Genomic DNA, 387 nt, shown 5'->3' on the forward strand with positions numbered 1-387 from the left:
GAAACATATCAGCTACACCCTTAGTATGAGAATTAATGAGACACAACTAATACACCAGTTATCCAAAATGTGGTTTTGTGTATGAACAGTGTCATGTGAGTTAGGAATTAATGCAGCAACAGGACAAAAACAAAAGCTTCAGATTACAAATAGAATTTAATTAATTAATTAATTAATTAATTAATTAATCTACTCTGATAGTATTGATAACTATGATGGTTTAGACAAACGGGGTGTCAGCCTGAGTTGGCTGTAACACCTTTTATACCAAGTGGGTTTTTAAGGAATGAACGGGTAAAAGAGCACGAAGCCACTGCCGAAACCCGGGATCGAACCAGGGACCTTTAGATCTTCAGTCTAACGCTCTCCCAACTGAGCTATTTCGGC

The 387-nt window shown here is 37.5% G+C and overlaps 1 non-coding gene across 1 annotated transcript; it reads right to left on the reverse strand.

Annotated features, from left to right (window-relative positions):
* Nucleotides 1–314: 314 nt before the first annotated feature.
* On the reverse strand, nucleotides 315–387 carry trnaf-gaa (transfer RNA phenylalanine (anticodon GAA)). The gene has a single exon. It is a non-coding gene; the product is annotated as a tRNA-Phe (tRNA).

Source organism: Mastacembelus armatus, chromosome 5 (assembly GCF_900324485.2).
Source record: "Mastacembelus armatus chromosome 5, fMasArm1.2, whole genome shotgun sequence".
In the NCBI taxonomy this organism is placed as follows: Eukaryota; Metazoa; Chordata; class Actinopteri; order Synbranchiformes; family Mastacembelidae; genus Mastacembelus; species Mastacembelus armatus.